The following is a 6,332-nucleotide window of genomic DNA, read 5'->3' as shown; positions in this document are numbered from 1 at the left end:
TTTCCAGACGCAGCAGCAGACTTCGAGGACGAAGTCTGAAATAAGTGGGGGAGAATTGTAACATCCGTCTCTCGAGGTATTATTTAATTTAAGTAATTAATATTAGTTAATTAGACTAAAAATGGGACACGTGGATTTGTGAAATGAGCCTTAAGCAAGTGGGCCGAGAACTTGGGTTGCCCATAAGACGTACGTTGGGCGTAGCCTCGGTGTACGCGGGGCGTAGAGGCGCGTAGGATGCGGGGGACACGCACACGTACGCGCCGCGTACCGGGAGTACTGGGTTAATAAATTAGAATTTGGCCTTAGGAATGGTTCGAGTTGGGCCAAGGGGGTAAGATGGTCATTTTACCCTAAGTAGTATTATAGATTCTGATTGAGTATTATTATGATTATGATAGCCGGGAGTCATCAGAGCAGCTGTTAGAGGTTACTTCCCGTGAGATTCGACACTCAACTTTACAAGGTGAGTTGCCTTCCAGTAGGAGTGGGTCTAAGGCCACAATGTCGGCCCACTAGTAGGAGTTTGTAGTTAGATAATTGTCTGTGTGATAATTGTCTGGTATGCCACTATCTATTATGTTCTATGTGTCAGTATGCTATGATTCTATGTGGTAGTGGTAGAGGGTGAAATAGTCCCCGATACCCGGTTAAAATAGACCGAAGGGGAGGCCAGCACCCAGATATGCTAAGCATTCATCCGGTTGAAATAGACCGAAGGAGAGGCCATCACCCAGATATGCTAGACAATTACCCGGTTGAAATAGACCGAAGGGGAGGCCGGCACCCAGATATGCCTGGCTAGATATGTTATTGTATGGTATGTGGTATGATGGGGGAACTCACTAAGCTTTGTGCTTACAGTTTACAATTGTGTTTTCAGGTACCTCTTCATCGAAGGGGAAGGAGCCGGCACGGTAGCAGCGCATCGCACACACACACTCGATTTCCGCACTATGATGACCTTGGGATTGTACTCTGACATTATTATTATTCAATGACATGTTTTTATGACACTTGACTTATGTGTTATGAGTTCGATATGATATTGATGTTGTTTTTCAGTGAATGGCTTTAATATTACTCAATCAAAAATGAAATTTTTGGTCTTGAAAATTGGGATGTTTCAAATTAAGTCTAATATAACCTAAAAAACCCATTAGTGGTATCAAAGCCTATGGATCTTTCTATTATATGTGCATAACTGAAATTGGAATAAAAAACTAACAAACAAAAATAAAACCCTACTGTTCTTCGGGCGCGACGCACCCTTTGGCTGGCGTAGTGCACCTCGGGTTCTGCCAGATTCGGATTTTCTTGCCTTTTTCGATTTCGAGGATAATTACTTGATAATTAATATTTATCTCAATTACTTAAAATTTGAACTTTTAATTACGTAATGAGATAAATCCTAATTCGAACATCAAGGAAGATAATATATCGAATTAATATTATTTAATTAATAGTTTAATTATGATAATCTTAATTCATAAAATATTATTAATCTTAATTATTTGAATATTAATAATTTAAATGTTAAATTAGTTAATTAGATTGAAACCTTAGGTAGGTAAGGCTTTTACCAATTTCAATCTTATGAAACCCCTAGATCTTTTGAGATTCATTGAATCTAATCAATGACATGTTTAATCTCGATTATGCTCTCATTTTTGTAATTGGGATGCCGAGGATCACACACGAGATGTGAATAACCATGCAAACTAGCTTGGTACTCTCGATATCATTTATCATCTCATTTAAATGTGTCGGTTAGCCACATGCATTCCATTAATCAATGATAATTTTCGAGACACCCATTACCACCCTTTATTATTCCCTCATTAGTGTGCTGGTTAACCACACATGGTCTACTAACGACTAATAAAGTGTAATGTGCAATTTCATGGATTAACATACAAATTCACATTTTCCTAAAGTAACTAAGAGTGAGATTTTAGAAAATAGTTTAGTTACTTTTTATCATTAAACTTTTAATGAGATTATGTCCTATCAAACTCGTTCGGCTAACGACCATCCACCATACAAGAGAGCGGTGGGTAAGAATGGATACCCAATGTCGGTCATTTTATAGGCCGCTTCCTTAAACTCTCTTTATAGAATGACTTATTGAATGAGGCGTACTAGCGGTTTGACTGACTTTTCTTATACATAATATATATATATATATATATATATATATATATATATATATATATATATATATATGTGTGTGTGTGTGTGTGTGTGTATATATATATTAAACTTTTAATTATATACATAGTATAAAGTGTATTTTAAAATATTTTAAAATCACAAGGGTTTAGTCTTTTAATAAATTAAACTTTTAATTTAATTAAATTTAAACCTTTTATAGAGTTATTAATTATCTTTTAATCAGTTACTTAATTAAATTAATAATAAGATCCATAAGGATGTATTTTAAACTTTTCAAAATACTAGGGTTTATAACAAATTTCAAAATTAAAATAATTTAAATTTAAGATAAACCAAATATCTAATTATTAAGTTCCATTAACATCCAATTAATTATTTAAGCACTTAAAAAATAAATTATATTAATCACAAAATAATTAATTATGTGAAAAATCAATCTGCTTAATTATAGGCTTTTAATTTATCATGCTAGATATACCAAAATCAGATTTGGGGATAAAATATGGCAAAGATTTATCACATAAAAGCTGTTAAGGCATATTTGGTCCAGATTTTCGGATATGGTCGAGCTCACGTCGTGAGCCTCTATTCTCACGTTGTGAGTTGCGATTAAACCTAAACTGGTTTCTTTTCTGATTCACCAATGTGCAAATACAAGAAAGACAACCCTAGACACTGATACCACTGATGAGTTATGGAGGTTACAAGTTCAATGTCGTAAGCGGAAAATAATAAAAAACAATTTCAATTAATTATGGGATATGCAAACCTAGTTTGATCTATGTCTTTCAAGTATAACATGTAACGCCCCATTTATTTAATAAATAAATAAACAAATTAATAAATGAATAATAACCCTAAATGCGGAATAGTGTAGCAAGGAGTTAGTTTTGGGGGTTAAAAAGTTATAATTAAGAGTGTGGGGGGTTAAAAATGTAATTCCCGGATTAGTTTGTAAAGAATTTTTAAGGTTGAGGGTTGTTTAGTAAATTATTGGTTTAATTTGAAAGGATTTTTGAAGACAGGGGCTGTTTGGTAAGTTTTGGACTTCAAATGAAATGAATTTATGGAATCAGGGGCTAAAGGGTAAATACTGGATTAAATTTGAATGAAAATGGAGAAGGAAGGGCCATTTCCGTCATTATGGGTTGTAGTTAGTATGGGAGCCGGGTATATAGCTGCCCACCCCCGAAACCCTAACCTTAGCCTCATTTTCAGCCGCCACCATCTCCGGATCTCCCTTCCGTTGTTCGTCAATCTCCAGCCGCACACTTCCTTCTCGTTTCCGATCGAGCAAGACCGCCAGACGTCACCGTTCTAGCCTCCACCACCTTGTCATTGAACGCCATCGTCACCTCCTCTGCTGCTCTGGTGAGGTCGCGAACGGCCAGAGAAACCCCCCAAGAACGAAGTCGGAACTGTGACTGGCGGACACAAATCGTGTGCGATCGGAATGCTCACGGTGAGGCCATCTTTCATCTCCTTCATCCCTTTAAGCTGTTTGGGGCCGTAACCACCGTTGGTCGCCATTCAGTGGCGTTCCGACGATGTTCTGCTGTCACACCCCAAAACCGAAACGGCGAAAACATTCTGGGGTGGAGGACGTCATGTTTAGCATCACAACCATTGTATAATAGCAATCATAGTAACACAATCATTACAGTAAATACATATATGAAAATGTTTACATCTGTTTAAAACTTGTTCGAATACATCAAAAACGTATGTAAAATATAAAAACAAGACTCTTGTTGCTCCAACTTCTCAAAAATCCAGATGGTACCTGTCTACTGATTTCCTGAGAATACAAGCAGTTTTGAAAGAATATCAGCATAAAGCTGGTGAGTTCATAAGTGAGGTTATGTAGTAAAATATGTTTATGGATTATAAAAAAGGTTTGCATGATTCCAAGAAAATCCAATATTTTCTTAAGTTATGAAAAGTAGCCTTAAACCCTAAGGTTCATGGTAAGTTCGTTATTGAATTCTGTTTTTATATCTGAAAGTACGTGCATGAAAACCCTGGTTAATACCAACATGTATAGTAAGTTTTTAATTACTTAATTAGAACCAGTGAAGAGTGCATTTCCGTAAACATATGATTAGTTTATACTTATTGTGAGTCGTATAACCATGCTTGATATAACATAGAGACCTTTACAACGTTCTTCAGGCGTTAGTTAAATGACATTTGTCACCCCAGGCATGCCTGCCTAACTGTAGCTAGCAGTTCAGGTGTGGGATCGTCAATCCCGAATAGATCTATTCACAAATCTCACGCTCTCCCTCCAGGAGACTCTGGTTATACTATGATAGGATTTAGCCCTGTACACCTATGGGTACAGTTTTGAAGTAGTGCCTCACAGTGTTGTACAATCTAGTTTACATGTGGGGCTGTAGTGATATACTGTAGTGAAATTCGTATGTATACTGTATGTAGCGACAACTGTACTTAAGTAATTATGAAATGCCATGTTCATGTAGTGATGTATACCATAAACTATATGTTTAGTAGTGAAAAGTCTCTGCCTTGTTATGTTTTGAAAATCCCAAACTATACCTATTATAGTTTGCATGCATGGTGTAGTTAGTGTGAATAATGAATCTGAAAACTATGCAACTTGGTTGTAAGTTGTAAGCGTCCCTTATGCTCAACATATTACAAAAGGGGTAAAGATATGAGAATTGCATGAGTTTTCCTACTTGTTAAAAGCCTTTTGTATTGGTTCACAAAGCATTTTTGTTTGGATTGCATTCCCCCTGAAAACGTTTTAAAAACCAGTAAAAGCGTAGGGGTATGAACTCACCTTGAGCGGGTGGTTTGAATGAAGGATCGATACGGAATGTTGGATGTTCAAGTGATTCCTTGAACACGATTTGATCCTAATGAACATGTAATGACACATAAAGGATGTCAAATGAAGATATTTCACCACTAGATGTGATGGAGAACCACTCTAAGAACTTGGAACTACTTGCACTAAGTGTCAGAACCTTGAAGGATTGAATGAGGGAGGTGTATGGCCACCTTAAGTGTGTGTGCGGCCATGGGTGTGCGGCCCATGGGGTGTGCGGCCGTACACTCATGATGGAAGGTGTCTTTGAGGTGTTTTCAAGGTCCATACTTGCATCTATGAAGTGTTCTAGGTCCATAATTAGTTGTAGTACAAGTTAAGGGTCTTAGAAATGGGTTTGTGGTCCTAGGGTGTGTGTGTGTGGTCGCACAAAGATGTGTGCTACCGCACAAGGGTTTGTGCGGCCGCACACCCTTCATGTTTGTGTCCAAAATGCCAACTTTAAGGTGCAACAAGGCTAGGGTCATGTTTAACTTGAAGATGGAAGTCAAAGTCTCACTTTGGAGGGTCTTTTGGGGGTGTGCGACCACCTTATGGGGGTGTGCGGCCGCACTCACTTCCAAACACGAAGAACATGACGAATATTGCACACTTAAGGCTTAGATAGAGTGGTCTTTCATGGCTAGCAAGATAGGGGATGAATTACTCATGTTCTTGAAGCTTTGGAGGGTTCACGATTGAAGAAGCTTGAGAGAATGGTGTTGTGTGCTGCCAAGGTGCGAAAGGAATGAAAGGAAAGGGGTCTACCCTTTTTATATAAGGGTGGGTGTGCTACCATAAGGGGGTGTGCGGCCGCACACCCATGTGTATGGCCGTACACTCCTCCTAAAGGTGTGTATGGCCCGATTTTGTCACTATACGACTTGCTGACTCATTCCTAACCTCAACCTTGGTTATACTCAAGCTTAGAACATTTAAATGAACCCTTAAACAGTACAAGAAGTCAACAGAACAAGTTTATCATTGATTGAATTGACTAGATGTACAAGATAGAAGTTCCGGGTTGTCACATCATCCCCCCGTTAGAGGGAATTTCGTCCCGAAATTTAAGAATAGAATACAAATCATGAACTTGGGAAGAGATGGGGGTACTTCTATTTCATTGAATCCGCGCGCTCCCAAGTGAATTCAGGTCCTCGCTTGGCATTCCAACGAACTTTCACTATCGGGATGTGGCTCTGCTTCGTTCGTTTGACCTCTCGGTCCATGATTTCAACAGGTTCTTCCACGAAGTGTAAGCTCTTGTCTAGTTCGATCTCATCGAGGGGAATCACAAGTGTCTCATCAGACAGACACTTCTTTA

The sequence above is a fragment of the Lactuca virosa genome, chromosome 9, assembly GCF_052849685.1.
Source record: "Lactuca virosa cultivar CGN04683 chromosome 9, Lactuca_virosa_CGN04683_v6, whole genome shotgun sequence".
NCBI classification, from domain to species: domain Eukaryota; kingdom Viridiplantae; phylum Streptophyta; class Magnoliopsida; order Asterales; family Asteraceae; genus Lactuca; species Lactuca virosa.
Note: the sequence above shows the minus strand (reverse complement) of the source record.